Here is a 20,244-nt window from a genome sequence, read left to right as displayed (position 1 = left end):
TTCTCAGGAGTGAAATTTTGGTTTGTTTATTTTGGGCACGTCTGGAGCTCCATAGTTTAAGAACAACTCTTAATGTGATTTGACTTTCCCTTCAGCTTAATAGAAAGGTGCTTTTAATCTAAGTCACGCTGCAAGGCTTACAATCGGGGTCGGACATAGATTTAGAGCCCAGACTGGTTCAGATGGATGAGGGATGACAACATCACATGACAAAGATGGCTTTAATTAACCACGGGGACTAATTCTGATCTCATCATTTTAGATCTGGCTCACATGGAGAAACATTTTTTTTAAAGAACATTCAGCCAGTTTAAATGTAAGTATTTCTGTTCTGTTGGCTGACAATAAAGTTAGTCTAAACTTTACAGATTCACATGGACAACAAAATAGCTTCAACATGTAACAGTAAAGAAAGGTTCAACTGGGTTTTGAGTCCAGACATTTTCAGCAGAGGTTTGGGGGAATTCTTCACAAAAATTTTTACGAAAAGATGTTTGTAAATCCCATAGAGTGGCAGAAAATATTAAAAACAAGATTCAGTAAAATAAATTTTATTAAATTTTATTTTGAAAGGTAAGTTGGGGGGATAGTTCAGTTTGTCTTCCTGATCATAAGAAAATCTGCCAAAAAATTCTACATTAATTAGCAGTTATTATTATTATTATTATTATTATTATTATTATTATTATTATTATTAATACCACTACTACTACTACTACTACTACTACTACTACTACTACTACTACTACTAGTATTATTATTGCAGTTTTTCTCAATTGCTAAAACACTAAAATCCATTGACTGAAGCACTTTTTAGATGTTTCAAGACATTGTCAATATTAGAACTTGCTTACATATGTTGATACAAGGGTTAAATATCTGCATGTTTTTTGTTTGTCTCCTGTCTCCATCATCTTGTCTCCTGTCTCCTTCCTCCTCTTGTCTCCTGTTTCCTTCCTCTTTTCTTCTGTCTCCTTCCTCCTCTTGTCTCCTGTTTCCTTCCTCCTCTTGTCTCCTGTCTCCTTCTGCCTCTTGTCTCCTTACTCCTCTTGTCTTCCATCTCCTTCCTCCTCTTGTCTCCTGTTTCCTTCCTCCTCTTGTTTTCTGTCTCCTTCCTCCTCTTGTCTCCTGTTTCCTTCCTCCTCTTGTCTCCTGTCTCCTTCCTCATCTTGTCTCCTGTTTCCTTCCTCCTCTTATCTTCTGTCTCCTTCCTCCTCTTGTCACCTGTTTCCTTTCTCCTCCTTTCTTCTGTCTCCTTCCTCCGCTTGTCTCCCATTTCCTTCCTCGTCTTGTCTCCTGTCTCCTTCCTCCTCTTGTCTCTTTCGTCCTCTTGTCTCCTGTTGTTGGGTATTTTTATTTAATCAATCCGGGCGTACCTCAAAGAAAGTCCAACACACGCAAGGAGGTTAGAGATATTAGGTTATCAATACCATTTATCAATAAAAACCAATAATCAACAACCAGGTTTTGCAAAACCGGAGAGAAATAAAGATACACACCAATAGGAGGTTCGTTAGTCTCTGTCCTTGAGCCGAAGCTCTCCTGTTTCCTTCCTCCCCTTGCCTCCTGTCTCCTTCCTCCCCTTGCCTCCTGTCTCCTTCCTCCTCTTGTCTCCTGTTTCCTTCCTCCTCTTGTCTCCTGTCTCCTTCCTCCTCTTGTCTCCTGTTTCCTTCCTCCTCTTATCTTCTGTCTCCATCCTCCTCTTGTCTCCTGTTTCCTTCCTCCCCTTGCCTCCTGTCTCCTTCCTCCTCTTGTCTCCTGTTTGCTTCCTCCTCTTGTCTCCTGTCTCCTTCCTCCTCTTGTCTCCTGTTTCCTTCCTCATCTTATCTTCTGTCTCCTTCCTCCTCTTGTCTCCTGTTTCCTTCCTCCTCCTTTCTTCTGTTTCCTTCCTCCTCTTGTCTCCCGTTTCCTTCCTCGTCTTGTCTCCTGTCTCCTTCCTCCTCTTGTCTCTTTCCTCCTCTTGTCTCCTGTTGTTGGGTATTTTTATTTAATCAATCCAGGCGTACCTCATAGAAAGTCCAACACACGCAAGGAGGTTAGAGATATTAGGTTATCAATACCATTTATCATTAAAAACCAATAATCAACAACAAGGTTTTGCAAAACCGGAGAGAAATAAAGATACACACCAATGGGAGGTTTGTTAGTCTCTCTCCTCGAGCCGAAGCTCTCAAAAAGAGTTTATTCAAAAGTAACATAGTACACACACATAAAAGGTAAACACCCACTCCCTTCACAGAAGACAAACTTTCCCAGGTTCTTGGTATAACAGAGAAACGCTCCGTCTGGACTTCACTAGGGAGCTTTTTGTGATAACAGGACTGCAGATTTACAAGGTCGAACTTCCCTGCCGGGCACCAGACTGGTTTCATCTTCACCCAATCACCTGTAGCATTTAGTAAAGTGAAGCCAAACTTTAGAGCACGTTCATGTTCTTCTATTCGGAATTTCGGAGTTCCGAGGAGAAAGCGAACGCACCATTAGTGAAACGGAAGCTAACAAATCAAGCTAACGTTATCTTAAACATTTTATTTACCTACCGGAGCTGCTCTGTTTACAACTCGCTCACAGCGGCCGATGACATAACGCTCTTGCACATGCGCAGCTGTCTAGGCAAGTTCTCGTTGTGAAGGACGGGTACCGAAACGAGGCACCGTTTCAAATTAAGTGAATCTGTGCTCGGTCAGTACTGTGGAATTCGGCCGGTACCTTAAAAAGTACCGAATTCGGTACCCATCCCTAATTGCGGGTAAGGGTCGCAGCTGTAAAGAATCAACCTCTAATACACAGAAGACCAAACGAAGTAGTGACCTTCATAAAAGGCTGTAAAGAGTAAGGAACAACCTGTAACAAAATTAAAGCAGCTGCAACAATGTTCATCGTGAAAGAAAATTGTATGGTTGTCGCATTGATCAAGTCAAAACAACTATTATATGATTACACCAAAAATTAAGAGATAATTATTATACTGATTCTGATTAAGTCAAAGATACAAAATATAAAAGGAATGGAGCTGATTACTAGGACATCAGTCAGCAATGGTTACAGAACCTGCATTGTAGAAACCAAAACGAAACCAGTTTTAATTGGAGGAAAATATGAACTAAAACTTTATTAGGAAAAAATATGGACTAAGGCACCTGTCATGAGCCTGTCAATCATTCTATTATCTCAAACTAGGCTTAAACACAGCTTACAAAGTAAATCATGAACAAACATTGTCACAAAAGCCGATACCAATTTCTTTCTTCTTTATGACAGCCACTCTATGAAGCATGGGAAGTGTCAGGGGGCTGTAGCAGCTCAAATTGGGGCAGAGTTGAGGGTCAAAGACTTATCAGTGGAGATTTATGTGGGACTGCAGTGGGGGCAGAGCAATGAAGGTCACGTAGGGATGGTGTTGCACTTTCGTCGAGATGAAACAGAAGAGTCCTGGTGGTGGAGCCGTCGATGTGAGGGGCTTGGTGTTTGTAGGTGGGGAAAGGGCAAAGGGTCATCACAGACCCAGACACTCTTGCTTCAGCTCGAATGTCCTTGTAGGGACGCCCGTCCTCAGGCGATGTGAGGTGGGTGGCAGGGAGCCAATCTGCACTTTAGGCCACACCAGTTGTGTGGCATGAGAGAGAGAGCCATCCTGAGCAAAAGGCGTGTGTCAGCAACTTTGATGATGTTATAGCAATGTGGGATCCTGTGATGGTTGGGACGGTGAGGGTATGTCTTTTTGGTCAGGGAGCCATGAAACCAGACGGGAGATTTGGGGTACTGGATCTTGACATCATTGGAGGCAGGTCGCAGCGTCGTGGACGGACCCGGGGGTTCTCAACCACCAGGTGTCGTTTCCGTTGTTCCTCCCAACTGCTGCTGCTTCCTCTCGTTCCGTCAGGTGCTGAGGGGCGGTTCCAGGGTAGAGTGCGATCACCAAACATCAGCAATGGTGTTGTGGATGGACCCTGCAAGCTTAAGGCAGAACGTGTACTTATCTGCCGTCCTCGGTGAGCTCGCATACGGATGGCGCAGTGATGGTGGTCCCCTCAGCAGCAGTCCTGCAGCAGTGGGAGGGATGGGATGAGTGACCTTGGTGCCCCATCTGGTAGCAGCACTTGCAGCAGGACCCCAATCTCCTTGGTTTCACGGTCTGTAGCGAGAAAGCACAAAAGAGTCTGCGAGATCACTGTGGAATTTTGACTTGTCTTCAGCAACAACCATCCAATATTCTTTCTAAGCAGTCCAAGCGGGACCCCCAGTGGGGCTGAAATTCACCAGGAACTGACCACCACAGTCCACATGGTATCATCCTAAGCTAAAATCAAGACCACACACACATGTGAGGTCAGCATACAAACAAAATACTGAGATGGACAGAAAATGCCCTGAGACATTCTTTTATGAGTTAAAAAGAACCATGAAATACAAACAAAAACCTTGCATTGCGTTCCCCCTGAACGTAAACGTTTGAACAGCAAAAGATAAAATTATAAAAATAAACACAATGTCATATCAAAATACCTGAGTAAGGTAACCCATTAGTGAGCTAGAATTATGGCTCAGTTCAAAGTATATTCATTAACTCAGGTTCTATGATATACTAAACTAACCTACACCTGTAATTTACATAACCCATCAATGGTTGACAAGACTCATTTAACAGGAAGTGTCTAAGGTTTATGAAAGGTCCGAACACCTTTTTGTAAAAACAGCAAGTCAAATCATTATGGCCAGAAATCCCAACTGGGTAAGAAGGCTGCTTATGGCAGGAAACCAAGAAACAAAAACAAAATCACTAGTCAGGATGTCCTTAATTGTTTAAAGATCAGGCGACTTAAGGTCAAAACAAAACGTGTAAACACCAATTATAGAAAAGGTTAACCCATATCGGCCTAGGACTGCACAAACTCGAACATGATTTAGTCATAACATTAAACCCTGAGATATGAAAACTGTCTAAGCAAAAGCAAAGGACAGAGGTTGAACCATGAACCTTGGAGGACATCTGTTGTCTAACAGTCTGGAACCACTGCGTTTGTTTCAGAGTGGACAAAAGGCCAAAATAACAAAGAAAAACCTAGCTCTCAATAACCCTTGAACCATCATGTATCTAATCCTGGCTGCCTGGCTTATTCAAAACAAGCAAAAGGTTAAAAGAAAACGGCAGTCCACTCTCACCTTTGCAGTGCTAAAACACAATTTCACTGAGCAAAACTAATAATCAGAATGTAGTTGAGGATATTAATGGTTTGTTGGTATAAACCATGCTTGTACTGCGTTGTGCAGAATAATTGAAATAATAAAACAGAATATGGTGAGAAGACATCAGCTTATCAGATGGTCCCACTGGAAAATTTAACAATAAGTCTCATAAAATCAGCTCATTTCTTCAAAGAAAATGACAAAGGTCAAAATTAAACCACTTCTTTCAAAATTTACCTAATTAGTCAAAACAGTAAAAGAAAACAGGTCGTAATATTTTGGTTTGGGTGTTTAGACTACCAATGTAAACATTGGGCTGAGAACCTTCATGAGCTGAGCTGAGCTAGAGTTTGCATTCCAGAAAGGAACAGCCTTACCAAGTGTAAAATAGAGACCATCTTGAGTCAAAGTTGCATTTTTAACCTTTGTCCAGTGGCAAAAAGCAGATTAGCCACCTCACAGCTAATCTGTTCCCACAGAAAAGAGTCTGGTAAAACCAGAGATGTGTCAGAATGAATACATCCTATTTTAAATTTACAAAAGCTGTTTCAGTTAAAGGGGTAAAAGAGTTTGTCATTCAAGAAATGGCAGTAAGGTACTTTCTTTACAGCTCTTCAATCATATTGAGCAGAAGCTATTCATGATGCTACTTACAACAGTCTAAAACATAAAAATTATAATTTTATAATAATCTTTCTTATAACTCTGTAGCTTGGGGCTACATCCAGCAGAAAAGAGAAATGAGTAAAGGGGCTGGGTTATTTCTGCATTATGGGGAATGTACTGTCTGCACTAAAGAGAAAGGTCTAAAAACTGCATCATCTGCTTTTTAGTTTGGGGTTTTGGGGTGTTCAAAATGGTTTCCTTTCGTCCTGACTGGATCTGCCTGCCTTCACCTGACAGAGTGTGTCCCCCATGCCGGACTGAGAATTTATACCCACTGTAGATCCTTTTTACTGAATTTGTTCCCTGTTAGGTGGAGATATTGCAATAAGGTGTGAGAGTTTGTGAGGCAAAAACTCTGCACCATCAGATGCAATCAAACCAACATCCACGTAAACAAGGATCTTAGAAAATTGGCTGAACATTGAAAGTCAGCGAGACAATTATTGATTGTTTAGTTAATCAAAAATAACTTACCTCACACATTTTGTGAGGTACAACTTTTGTAAGTTGAGCTCTAAATTTTGTAGGTGAAAGCAACCCAAGTTATGATGAACAGAAACACTGAAAAGGGTATTGTTTAAATAATTGTTTGATTCTGGGCCTAACCTGGGAGTTTGGTTAGATCTGTACGGGAGAGATAGAGCTCAAAAAGAGGGCCTGTAGACTAAAATATTTCAGAGATCTGGTTTAATTGGAGGGGCAATCGCGTGAGATGTGACATTGACCTTCACAGGTCCAGCAAACGGACTGCTGTGATCGGGCCTGTGAATTGTACCACTGCCTCTGCCTCCGTTTAGAATTCTTCCTCCTATTTCCCTTTTTGTCACAGGGGGCGTTGTGGGGTTGATTTGGGGGGTTCAGGCTTTTTAGTTTTTCCCTGTATGACCTTTTCTGCATATCTGGCGTACAACATCAGTTCTTCAACATTGCAGGTTTCCCAGAGAATGTAGTGAGTTTTGATTTGTTCAGCAATTGCAGGCAGGAAACCTTTCAACAAATCTGCACATAACAGCCGGACATAAGGTCCATCTTTATCTGCATCGGGCATGAGGGTACTATGGAGGCTAAATTGTTTTTGATATCTGGCACGGAAATCGTCCACGGACTCACCAGTCTTTTGTTTAATAGTTGTTAACTGGGTTAAGTTAGGAGTTTCCAGAATGTCTAACTGGGGTTTTAACTCTTCAGTCATTTGTCCAGTCGCGGGAGGTTTGAGAAGGCTCGCTTGAGCCAGCTGGTCTAATCCTTGGCCAATTAAGCGGTGGGAGTGAATCACCTCCATCATATCTGAGACCCACTTCTCTGACTGTTCTCCGGGTTTAAACGGGTGCATCCAGTCTCTTATCTGTCTCATCGCGTCATATAGTCGCTATTTTCAACTGTTCTTCCTCGGCTAAGTTCTTTTTTCCAGTGGCTGCCGCAACTTTAACGTTGCATATATTGACTAAATTATGCCATTGTGGACCCTTTAGCTGTCCATCGACTTTGTAATTTCTGCGCCATTTTTCCATAAATTTTAAGCTGTCTGGGTGTTTATGAGACATATATTTCATATCTCCCTCCAGTTTGTCTTTAGAAGCGATATTCCCCATTCCATCTAAGTTGTTTTGTTTACTGGTTTAGTAAAACAGGCTGGGAGCACGCCAAGGAGTTCTGGGAGCACGCCAAGGAGTTCTAATGCAAAAATTGTCAGAAATACAATTAAACTGCAGATAAGGGCGTATGTTAAAATGACTTTTCAGGTAACATTTGGCAGCCACAGAAGCGAATCAACACTCCTCCGTTCCTGTCCTCCACACACTCAGAGCCCCTGGTCGGACACACACACACACACACACACACACACACACACACACACACACACACACACACACACACACACACACACACACACACACACACACAGAACAGAACAGAACCTACAGGTTTTTCACACACAGAGACACAGTGGGTCGGCAGCTGAAACAAAGTTCACAGCCGGGTTTTTAGCACTTTGGCACAGATGTAAAACCACAACACAACACAGAAATACGATGGCCGCAATGGGACAGCCAACACCAATATTTCAGATACCAGCAACGAACTATAACAACACCACAGGACCACGGAGATCAGGCAAGACTGCACAATCTGAAATGGGACGCAGCCCACAAAACTACGAAACCACGAATACACAGACCACAGAACGACAACGGGTGAATTTAGAACGGTTTGGGTTCCTTTAGCCAATTATGACGATAATTAACTTTTGGGTACCTTTGTTGCGCCATAAAATATTTAAACAATGTGTGGTTGTTCTGCACAGAATTGTTTTTGCAGGAAAGTGTTTGGGAAGGGAAGGAGCAGTTGGATGTTTGGGAAGGAAAGGAGGAACAGTCTGTTTAGAAGCTAAGCGTCAGTGTGGTTACAAAAGTGAGCTGCACACCCAACCCTATTACAACCCACTATTCATCGCGGGTTGTCTGTGTTACGTCGACACAGAACGATTACAACCTCTCTCCAGTTTACCTCTCTCACAGATTGCTATCCGCTTTTACGTGGTTGTTGATCATTGGTGTTTATTGATAAATGGTATTGATAACCTAATATCTCTAACCTCCTTGCGTGTGTTGGACTTTTTTTGAGGTACGCCTGGAATGATTAAATAAAAATACCCAACACCTGTTTCCTTCCTCCTCTTGTCTCCTGTCTCTTTCCGCCTCTTGTCTCCTGTTTCCTTCCTCCTCTTGTCTCCTGTCTCCTTCCTCATCTTGTCTCCTGTTTCCTTCCTCGTCTTGACTCCTGTCTCCTTCCTCCTTTTTACTCTTGGTTCCTTCCTCTTCTTTATGTTTCCTCTTGTTGGTCTCCTCTCTTGCCTTCAGAAAAACTGCTTTCTGGCCTTTCTATTAGTAAATTCATTTACAATGTCATCAAAGTCCAGATTCCTGACAAGCTGAGATTCAATTGCCCTCAGTGACAGTGCACTGAGGCGCTGTTGAGTTTGTGTTGTTCTCCGTTCATTTTTTATTCTTGCCATTTGTGAAGTTCATTCCCCTTCACAATTTGTAACTGGTAGCAGGTGCGTTGCAAGCTTTGCAAGTGTGGGGGATGTTGTCTGTGCCTAAAATAATTTAATGTTTTTTTTCTCTTCATTTGTTTCATTCAAAGTGTTAAAAAAACAAAAACATACATAAACATGAACACCAAACAATTTGAATGAAAAGGGGCAGAAGGAAGAAATATCTTATATTATCTGCCCTTATTTACAAACCAAACTTTTTAATAATGCTTCCATACAATTCTCAATAAACAACAAAACAAAATGAAACGCAGATTCATTTTATATTCTTTTAACTTACAGACCTAATCAGACACCAACTGAATTTAGGTTATTGTAGTTCTGTAATACACTCGATTTGATACATTTTTTAAATATATTTAGTGACTGATTCTTTTTTATGTCTTTGGTAAGGTTGTTCCATATTCTCACGCTATTTACAGAGATAGTCATTTCCTTCATTCTGGTTCAAAATTTTGTTTTTTTTAAATACTTCAGTTCCTTTAAAAAATAATTACTGACTCTTTTTTTCAAACATTTTCTGAATGTTGGTGGGTAATATATTGGTTTTAGCTTTATACATTGTTCGCAATATTTTCATATTCACTAGATCATAAAATTTCAGTAGTTTATATTTGATCAATAACGGATTGGATGGATTTCTATAGTGATTGTTAATAATGATTCTCAATGCTCTTTTCTGTAGAATAAACAGTGGTTGTGTATGAGTTTTACATGTGGATCCCCATATTTCTACACAGTAAGTCAAGTATGGAACAATTAGTGAGTTATACAATGTCAGCAATCCAGAACTATTCAGTAAAAACTTAACTTTATGTAGTACTGCAATGGCTTTGGCAATTTTACCTCTGATATAACCTATGTGTGACTTCCAGGTGATCGCTTCATCAAACATGACTCCTAAAAATTTTGTTTCTTTCACCCTTTGAATGTCCATTCCATTTATTTTTATTGTAACATCTTTGTTGTCTCTGTCATTAAACAATATAAATTTTTTTTTATTAAGATTCAGTGAAAGTCTGTTTATGTCAAACCAGTTGTTAACTTTTATCAGTTCATCATTTATCACTCTAGTTACTTCATTAATATCTGACCCTGATGTTATTGATGATGTTATTCATCTTGTTAGTTTAATTTCCATAATAGCGGAGCAGTTGCGAACTTAAGACGCGTCACACATGTCTCCGTTTTAAACATGTTCAAACTGTTCAGAATACAAATCCAGGCTCTGTCTCGTTAGATTGGTGCCACTAAAGTTTGTACTGAATGAAACTTTACATTAAACCATGTTGAAAAGGTAAGAAAAGGATCCGATTAAATCGTTTTTCCCCTCATTTACAGTCAGTACAATGCAGTGCTCATGGCTCTGGGGTTAATCAAGATTAATTGTTTCTCTTTGCAACAATCTTCACAGGAAGGCAAATCAGTTAAATGGCAGGTTACAGATATTTCCATTTGACTGTTTATTTTGACGGATAAACTCAAGGATGTTGGTTGTTTTGAAAGAATTACCCCGACGCACACTGATGCACATGGATGAGCTGACATTTTAATCGTTACGCACATCGCGGAGGTAACTAAATCAATCAAGAAAAGATTCCCATCAGAACATCAGAGCTTTATACTGGACACTGTGCTCAGCGCAGCTCGCAGCGCACACGGTGGACAGTGAGCTGAAAATCTATAGAGGGGTTCGGAGCGCAGTGCAGAACCACAGCGATGCGGTAAGATTTCCATCCACTGAAGCGGTCTGGAAACCCTGTCTCTCTGAGGGATGTGTTACTTGGAAAAATGTTTTCTGGTTATGAAACTGGCTGAATAGCGCTTGTTCCCTTCTCCAATATGGAGACGCAAGACATATCCAATCTGTCTGAGGCAGAATAGCCTCTTCAGCTCAGAAAGCACCTGTAGAGACATTTGATCACGCACAAAGTTTATGTGGAGCAGAAGCGGTGGGAACACGGCAGGTGAAATGTTCCTAGCCTACATGAAGTGAAACTGTTTAATTGTAACATTAATATGTTACTGGACACGATGGTCTGGTTGGTTAGTGTTTGAAGTGTAAAACACACACACACACACACACACACACACACACACACACACACACACACACACACAAACACACCAGTTAAAATAATAGTGATAGCGTGGACTAGAAGCCAGGTGATGGTTTATGTATTTAAATTAGTATCAGGCTGCTGTAAAATGTAATTTCCATCCACCTCCAGAAAGAATTATCCGCTATTCTGTCTCTATTTTCTCTGCTCTTGTCTGGGCTGATGTAGCTGATGGTGCAGTACCATTATGAAAGAGTCCTACGGTGAGAGGTACATATAAGAAGTGCAGGTAGAGTTAGAAAAATCCGCAGGGCCACAAACACATTAGGGAAGATGGACTGTAGACTATTTTTTAGCCCGTAAACGATCATGGTTCTATTTATATTACATTATTCATGTGGACTCTGCTGGGATTATTTAGAGCTGAGAGGCGCAGAGCTCTGATGGTTGACGCGCTCCTGACAGATGCATCCTGAGAACGGTCACAGTAACATTCTCAAAGTGTCGCCACCTCAAAAACAAATTCAACACGCGATTGTTTATGTCGGCTCATATCCTTTTATGTTTTCTGTCTTTTATTTGTGCCTGATGCATTTCATTGCTGCACATGGCTGTTGCTAGCTATTTTGGTGCCCTAAGCACAAAGGCTTCGTGGTGCCCCCCCCCCCCCCTCGCAGAAAACAACAACACTTGTGCAAGCACTTCGCCTCAAATTCTCTTTAATTCTCTTGTATGCACAAACTGCTTATTATTTCCAAAAAGTAGGATTGATATTTACATAATATAACATACTCAACACAGGAACTCCATATTGTTATTATTTAGAACTATGTAACAGATCCACACAACACAAGCACCGGTTGTGGCACATGTGTTTCTCCAATGTAATTTTAAGATGCTTTTTCAGATCCAGGACTCACTCTGCCAGAAGTGCTGGCTGTGGGCTGTGCTCAGTCTGTAGGTGTGCTTTACTTTGTAATTCCTGGTCAGGGCTGGGTGATGTTGTAGAAGGTTCAGACGTGATGGCTGACAACTGATCTTGAGCTCTTGAACTGCTGGTGGATGGCTGATCTGAACTTTTGGCTTGAGCTCCTCCTTGACTGTATTTGTTCATTGAGACTGTATTCAAACACAAAAAGATAATTTGTCATATTCATTCTATAATAAGATAAAAGTTTTAAACCATGGTAAAAAAATACTGCAATAGATTATTTATAGGTTTATATTGGCTTATAAATCACTGGCATGTGACATGACTAAATTCAAAACTATTTAACCTTTATTAAGGACTAGAGAGGCACAATGTACACATTTTATACACAACTAAAAATTCTGAATATGAAGGGAGGAGGTTAGCATAATGGACTTTTTTCTTCAAATTATACCGTCAGCAGCTGATGTTCCCCTTGGCCTGTAAATGTTTATGAAATATATCAACATGGAGCAAATACCTAATTTGAAAATAGGTTTGTCTAAATTTTCATATTAAATCTCAGTTACATAGCCTATAGGCCACATAGGCTATTTAATAATGATATAAATCATGTCCATAGTTAACTCATGATTTATCACAAACAGCCGCTTATTTAAAAATAAAACTTCTTACTTTATCTTGACGGTGTCTTTGTCCTTCCTTCCTGGGGGGGGGGGGGGGGGGGGGGGGGGGGGGTTAGTGCGACAAGGTCCATCTCCTTTCCTTTTTCTATTGTTTTCTCTCTGTAAACATGCTGTTTACTTGTTTTGCACATCTTCTAATTTAAATCTGTCTTTATCATATATATATTATTTTTTCATAAGCTTGCGTTTCATGCCCCTCCCCCGGCGTGGTGCCCTACGCGCTGTGCGTGGTGTGCGGAGCGCCGGCGCTGTTGCTGCGGAGCAGATAACCTGTTTCATCTTCCATTGACTTCACCTCACCGGTGCGGCCGGCGCGCGGTGCACACTCAGCTATTTTTGCGGTCAGGTAGATCTTTTATAACTGCAGGTCAAAGGTAACTCATAAAGTGAATATATATGAAGCCATGTAGCAGTTTTTCTTTAGGGCTGAGAGGAGATGCAGGAAGATAATAAACTAGAGCAGAAAGAACTCTGAGAGGCTGCAGGCGCATCAGTGAGTTTGCGGGGGCTGCGCAGGGGAAGGGGGGAGAGGGCTGAAGCAAGATGCAGAAACTACCGTTGTTAAAATAAATGTGTTAACTTAGAAAATGTGGGCGCAATTTTAACTACTTATCAACATTTTTCTCCAACATTAAGACTGCTGTTCAAAAAAATAGATTGCTGCTTGCGTGGGCCCCCTTGTGGCTGTGGGCCCCTGGGCCTGTGCCCAGTTTGCCCATATTATAATCCGGTCTTGATAACGGTAAACACAAGTGGCACACATTTACCCATAACAAGAGCACAAATGTCATTGATTGAACACAATCAGTCAAAATAGATTTCATTTGTTTCAAATGATGTGACAACCAATAAAAGCAAGTTCAGAGAGCAAACAGGTTGTTGAAGGTGGGAATGAGAACGTGTGACAATGGATAGAAGAATTCATGTGAGAGGTCAAGGGTGGGTGTGTATGCGAGGTGGGGGATGAGGAGGAGGGCGAGAAAGAGAAAGAGGAGGATGAAGAGGAAGAGCAAGATAAAGAGTAGAAACATCCAATGAAATTTGAACAACAATCATTGAAGTGGAATAAAGGCTTCTAAAATGATGACGGACGACAGCGTCTTTATCTTGAACATTTAATGCTCATTTCAGAATTTGAGCAACATCCAAACCTTTCAACGTCTCTTTTTCCTCTCGTCAAGTACAACACAATCAGCGAAGAAAAGTGCGTTTCCTGAAGGTTCCCTTCAAAATAAAATACTTGCACAAATACATTTTCAGTGCTAACAACAGGACTGTATTTCTTTAGTAACTAAATACTTAAATGACAAATAAGTCACAACACACTCCTGCCCGATGAACAGATGTTCATCAACAGTTAGCCGTCCTTAACATACCTCTAAGGGATATAGTAACTGTACAGGTCTTCTCAAAATGGTACCTGTAGAACTGCAAACCTTACAGGAACGAATCAGTCCATCTCTGCCTGGAAAAACCGCTGTTATTCTACCCATTTTCCAGGTCTGTCTGGGTGTGTTGTCCTCTCCTATTAGAACAACATCTCCCACCTTTACTGTAGTGGGTGTTGTGGTCTCAGATGTGTGGGCTGATCTTAAGTCCATCAAATAGTCTCTGCGCCAGCGCTTCCAAAAGCCATTCAAAAGTCTCTGGCGGTCGTCCCAGCTCCTCTTTGTTGACAATGGGGGTGTGAGGCTGGGAAGACAGATTCTTTGGTGGTAGAGAAGTTAGTCGGTTTCCAACCAGGAAATGAGAAGGGGTTAGTGGCTGAGGTTCTAGAACATCATTATATACATAAGACAATGGTCTAGAGCTCAACACTGCTTCAACCTCTGTCAGCACAGTTGTTAGTTCCTCAAAGTTCAATGAGGCCCTCCCCAGCACTCTTTTCAAACATGTTTTTACAGATCTCACAAGCCTCTCCCAGAAGCCCACCCACCAAGCTGCCCGCTCAGCAATGAACTTCCAGGTGATTCCTTTCTCGGTAAAGAACTTAGTGAGTTCTGAGTCTTTAATCACCTGCCACATCTCCTTCAAGTCCTTATCTGCCCTTTTAAATGTTTTAGCATTGTCAGAATACATGATCCTACATAGCCCTCTTCTAGCAATAAATCTTTTTAGGGCTAACAGGAAGTTTTCAGTGGTCTGATCTGATACCAACTCCAAGTGTACTGCCCTTGTTACAGCACAAGTGAACAATACAATGTAAGCCTTTGTCGGTTGACTCTTAGTTTTAACATACAAGGGTCCCGCAAAATCCACCCCAGTAACTTCAAATGCAGCTGATTCTGTTACTCTATCCTGAGGTAAAGGAGCAGTAATCTGCTGCGCCGCTTTAACCTTTAGCTTCCTGCTAATAAAACATCCAGAAACAATGCGTTTAACGAACTGTCTCCCTCTCAAGATCCAGTATTGCTCCCTCACTTGGATTAAAGTGTCTCTAACACCAGAATGCATCACCCTTTCATGACAAGAACGAACCAATAGCTCAGAGTATTTATGACTGCTTGGTAGCACCCAGGGGTGCTGCTCTCTGAAACTAAGATCAGAGTTCTGAAGTCTCCCTCCAACACATATCAGTCCATCTTCATCCAAAAATGGTTTCAAATCCTTAATCTTAGAGTCTCTCTTCACATTCTGTTTCAGCTGTAACTGTAGGATTTCTGAGCTAAAGCTACTTTCCTGTGTCTGCTTCACCCAGTACCTTTCGGCAGCCCTGATCTCGTCCGCGGTCAACTCTCCTTTCAGTTTCTTACTGGATCGTGTGTTTGTCACAAATCTTTTAACCCATGCAGTTACTCTTAACACTGTCCTAAGTCTACTGTATTTTTCAATGTCAAACAGTGGTTCAACCTGCTCAGCATGTGTCAGTTGCACTACAACCTGGTGCTTAGTTTTAAGTTCACAGTTCACCTCAGATGACACATAGTTCTCATCCACCTGTTCTCTTTCATCAGCTGCTGGCAATGATTTAGGTCCACTCCACCACAGCTGACTGTCAATGAGGCTCTGGACATGCTGGCCTCTTGTCGGTAGGTCTGCAGGGTTGGTTTTGCCCATACAATGGGACCACAGCTCTGGATTTGTGAGCTCTTGTATCTCAGTCACTCTGTTGGCCACGAATGGTTTCCACCGCTGAGCAGAGCTATGAATCCAGTGAAGCGTGATCATCGAGTCCGTCCACATGTGAAGCTGATTTCTTTCCAGATCAAATGCCTTTAGAAGACTGTGTCCCAATCTGGCTCCAATAAGTGCACCCATAAGTTCTAAACGAGGCAAAGTCATTTTTTTTAATGGTGCAACTCGTGACTTGGAAGCAACAAAACTTGTCACGGTCTCTCCTTCTCTGTTTTTTCCTTTCAGATAGGCCACAGCACTGTAAGCCTTTTCACTTGCATCGCAGTAAACCTGTAAGCTTACGTTCTGTGAATCTGGATGCTCAATGTGATGCCACCTAGGAATGGCCACTAGGTGGAGCAGTGGTAACTCAGCACACCACTGTTCCCATTTCTCCTTTAACTTAGGGGGTAGTTGTTCATCCCATTTAAGCCCACTTTCCCACATCTCTTGGAAAAGGCACTTGGCTCTGATGGTAAATGGTGTGAGAAAGCCAATGGGGTCAAATATGCGAGATGACGTCTGCAAAACACCTCGTTTTGTGTTTTCCTTCCCCTTTACAATGTCCATAAGTCCTCTTTGATCAAACACAAAGTCATCAGTTCCAGATCTCCAGACTAGTCCTAGGACCTTGAGTACATTTCCACTTAACTCACTTTCCACACCATGCTCTAGTCCATTCTCCTTCCACAAGGCTCTGAGCTCAGGGGAGTTTGTAACCCACTTGCACAAGTTCATCCCGGCTTGGGACAGAATGTCTTTTGCTTCTGTTGTCACACAATGGGCTTCTTGCACATTTGATACACTGGCAATAAAGTCATCAACGTATAAGGAGTCTCTCAGTGTCTGCACTGTTTTTGTCTGCTTGGTTTCATATTGTTTGAGATGCTTTCGGATTGTGGCGGCAAGCAGGAATGGGCTAGGAGACACTCCAAATACAACTCTGTTCATTCTAAGAATATGCACCTCATCCTCGCAGTCTTTGGTTGGGGGTCCATGGAGCCACAGGAATTGAACTGCATCCTTGTCTTTATCCGTCAGGGATATCTGCAAAAAAGCCTTTGTGATGTCTGCAGTAAAGGCTATCTCATGCAATCTGAATTTAATCAGCACATCCAGCAGATTTGGGTTCAAATTGGGCCCAGTGTACAGACAGTCATTTAGGGATGGGGAATTTTCCTCATGTGATGATGCATCAAAAACCACTCTGAGTTTGGTTGTTGCCTTGTCTTCTCGCACAACAGCATGGTGTGGCATGTAATATTTGACTGAGTTGCCTGTCGACCATGTGTCCTCTGACAGATCCTCACAAATCCCTTGCTGCAGGTAGTCTTGTATCACATCGTTGTAACTGGTATACAAAGCGGCATCAATTCTCAGTTTTTTCTTTAGGCTTTCAAGACGTCTTTTGGCCACCTTTAAGTTGTCTGAGAGTTGAGTTCTGTCAGGTCGCCACGGTAACTCAACTTGGTAGCGTCCATTTTTGAAGGTTGTTGTCTGCTCGAAACTTTGCAAAACCTCTAAGTTTTCTGTGCTCTCTGCTGTGTCTTTAACTATGCCCAATGACTCCACTTCCCAGAATGCATGAAGTTGGTTTGAAATCTGAGTGTCTTCAGATAAGTTAATGTGCATACAAGTGGTATCTGTTACACTGGAGCTCATCACTGGACCCTGGAGAGTCCATCCAAAAATGCTTTCAACAGCTACTAATGTCTTTGTGACTCTTTGAACATTACCAGAAACAGCTTGCCAGTAGCAGTCAGCTCCTATTGAAACTTGCAGCTCTGCATCATTAGCACCTTCTAGTGGACAGTCTGCGAGCTGCAGCTCCCTTCTTTTCAGCTCTGCTTGAATCGGTCCACTTGGAACTTTAATCACAGCTGCGCATACCTGGGGGGTCTCTATTGCTTCAATCTCCAATTTTTGCTGACTGTCCCACATGTTCTCCAGCTCAACTCTCACAATGTTGCGCTTCTCTGTCACAGGAGTAGTGGATCCAAAAACATGGAGAGTTAGCATCTCTTGTCTGATAACTGGTAGTCCAAGGGCCCTAGCAACATCCTTGTGAATGAAGCTTCGCTGGCTGCCTCCATCCAAAAGACAGCGAGATATTTTTCGGTCTTTGGGGCCCGCTGCCCATGCTTTGACGGTCTGAAGCAGTACGGTGTTCTGAGTTTTTATCCTTGATTGCGCAGGACTTGTTACTGAAGATAACACAGCATCTGTATGTACACTATTATTGCCGTTGTCGACCTCAGGCTTCACTTCAGATTGCTCACACACTGACTGATGGTGTCTACGTCTACATAAACCACATGAAATTTTTGTTCTGCAAAACTTTGCTATGTGTTTTGGACCTAAACACACATAACATCTTCCAAGTTTTCTCAGCTTTTCTTTACGTGCACTTACTGAATGTTCTGGGCAATTTTCAGGCTTGTGGTTACTGCTGTCACAAAACACGCAGGTCTGGGGCACAGTGTTTGCTGTGTGCAAGGCAGTAGCTGATGGGGTGCTCCACCTTCTAGGTTTAACATCAGAATCATAGAATGGTTTACCGCCCTGCTTTGGGGTAGCATCCTTAACCTCATGTCCAGGTCTGGTTAGTTGTAGCGCCCTTTCTCTGCTTTGCACCTCATTCTGCAGAAACTCGATAAGCTCTGGAACCTTCCATTCGCTGTTGGAGTCTGATCGCCTGGTGTAGGCTAAGGCTATATCCTCTGGGATGAGCTGCAGCAGCACTGGACATAGCAGGCAGCCATAGGTGTCACTGTGCACCCCCAAGGATTCCAAGCTACGAATCTGAATCTCACACTCATCATACAGGTGTCTCAAAGATGCCACATCAGATGATTTCTTTACTGGTGTCAGGTTTAATAATTTGGACATATGAGCACTTATCACAATGTCCTTTCTCCCAAATCGACTCTGGAGTAATTCAGTTGCATCATCATAGTTGTCATCTGTCATGGTGAGTCCTGCAATAGTCCGTGCAGCTGCTCCAGTTAGGTAGGATCTCAAGTATGTGAACTTGTCTGTTTTACATAATCCATCATTTTTGTGAATAGCTACTTCGTACTGAGACCAAAATTGTTGCCACTGACTTATTTCACCATTGTACTGGGTTATCAGTAACTTGGGAAGTTTAACAGTTTGTCTTGACTGTGATGCAAATGAACCAGAACCCGCATCACTGACTCGCGCTCTTGTGGACTCACGTGACCTTTCAATTATTCCAGTAGCGCGAAACTTTCATGTCAGAAGGCGGTCCATATAATCCTGTGTGTTTGAAATCTCCGTCTCCAGTGCATCTGTAGGTGTCTCCTCTTCTATGCCCTTATCCAAATCTATTAAACTTTCCTCCTTGGAGATCAAAAGTGTCAGAAACTCACGTAGCTTGTCATTATCTGGTGTCTCCTTGCCCACCTCACTCTCCAGGCGGGATAACAGCTTTGTCACCGAGGTCCGTATTGTAGCACGTTTCTTCTTCATCCGCTCGAGCCGGTCCGTCATCTTGGCTGCTAGCAATAGCAGTTAGCACTTCACTCAATTCTGAAATTTAGTGTAGTCTTACACTTCCCGGATTTTCGGCACCAAAAACTGAAGTGGAATAAAGGCTTCTAAAATGATGACGGACGACAGCGTCTTTATCTTGAACATTTAATGCTCATTTCAGAATTTGAGCAACATCTAAACCTTTCAACGTCTCTTTTTTCTCTCGTCAAGTACAACACAATCAGCGAAGAAAAGTGCATTTCCTGAAGGTTCCCTTCAAAATAAAATACTTGCACAAATACATTTTCAGTGCTAACAACAGGACTGTATTTCTTTAGTAACTAAATACTTAAATGACAAATAAGTCACAACAATCATAGACCATGTTGTTGTCCATGGGCTGACAATGAGGGAAGCAGGACTTAGAGTGCAACCCAATTTGAGCCTCAGGAGGGAAAATATTGCATGTGATGCAGATGAAGTGCTGTAGCCTGACCCAGCCCAGACAAGAAGAGGCCCATTGATAACATGTTTAGTCCTTGGATGTTTTTCATTTTATGTATTTTTTTCACTGTCATTGAACACTGTAGCACAATGGACTGCAGGCTGTATATGGTACAATAAACAAATTGTATGGCCCTGAACATTGTGCCTCCTATTTTTTGGTGTATTGATTACTGACTGCTTGATGGTGTATGTAATTTTGAGCAATGTGTTTATGATTTGAGAGCAGTGTTTGATTTTGAGCACAGCTAAAACTGTTTTGAGGCGAAAGTTTGATTTTGCAAGAGGAATGAGATGTTTTGTAAATCGTGCTAGAAGCTGAGGTTTTGTGTTTAATGCTTTGAGAAAAGAGAGCAAGGTTTCAGGAATTGTGCTTTAGCAATTGAGAAAAACTGTAATACTAATACTACTACTAGTACTACTACTACTACTACTAATAATAATAATGATAATTATTATTATTATTATTATATTGTTGTTGTGTTTAGTAATAATGAATCTACAGAAGTAAAGCTTTTGAACTGATGCTCTTTGTTCTCTTCC

General features: G+C 41.8%; 1 protein-coding gene across 3 annotated transcripts in view; it reads left to right on the top strand.

Moving 5' to 3' along the window:
• The window catches only part of atp7b (ATPase copper transporting beta), a 272,095-nt gene that overhangs the window by 35,258 nt on the left and 216,593 nt on the right, over positions 1–20,244 (top strand). The window lies entirely within an intron of this gene.

This window comes from Nothobranchius furzeri, chromosome 1 (genome assembly GCF_043380555.1).
Source record: "Nothobranchius furzeri strain GRZ-AD chromosome 1, NfurGRZ-RIMD1, whole genome shotgun sequence".
Classification (NCBI taxonomy): domain Eukaryota; kingdom Metazoa; phylum Chordata; class Actinopteri; order Cyprinodontiformes; family Nothobranchiidae; genus Nothobranchius; species Nothobranchius furzeri.
The sequence above is the reverse complement of the archived record's forward strand: the minus strand, read 5'-3'. Positions and strand labels throughout refer to the sequence as shown.